General features: G+C 32.1%; 1 protein-coding gene across 1 annotated transcript in view; it reads left to right on the top strand.

The window, feature by feature from the left end:
• Positions 1 to 296, top strand: part of LOC119587086 (cyclin-dependent kinase 14-like) — a gene marked incomplete at its 5' end in the record, with an annotated part of 168,602 nt that overhangs the window by 10,353 nt on the left and 157,953 nt on the right.

Raw genomic sequence — 296 nt, forward strand, 5'->3', positions numbered from 1 at the left:
GCACGTTTGTGTGTAATGTTGAATAAGTGTTATATCAACTGTCGTAACCATTGTCTCCCTAATAATTTCCGGAAACTTTTTCTCTACCCTTTTCTCATTATCAACAGCTGATTTTCTGATCTTAAAGTCGGAGGCAATTAGTCCAGTGATTTATATTCCCGGAAAGATAAACATACCACATATTTCCTTATTTATTTTCCCCAAATAGGTTAGCTTATGTCAATTTCGAAGTTGTTTTCATAGTTTCATGTAAATTTCATTACGAATTTTAAGTTTTAGAATGGGAAATGAAACAA

Source organism: Penaeus monodon, chromosome 22 (genome assembly GCF_015228065.2).
Source record: "Penaeus monodon isolate SGIC_2016 chromosome 22, NSTDA_Pmon_1, whole genome shotgun sequence".
Taxonomy (NCBI): Eukaryota; Metazoa; Arthropoda; class Malacostraca; order Decapoda; family Penaeidae; genus Penaeus; species Penaeus monodon.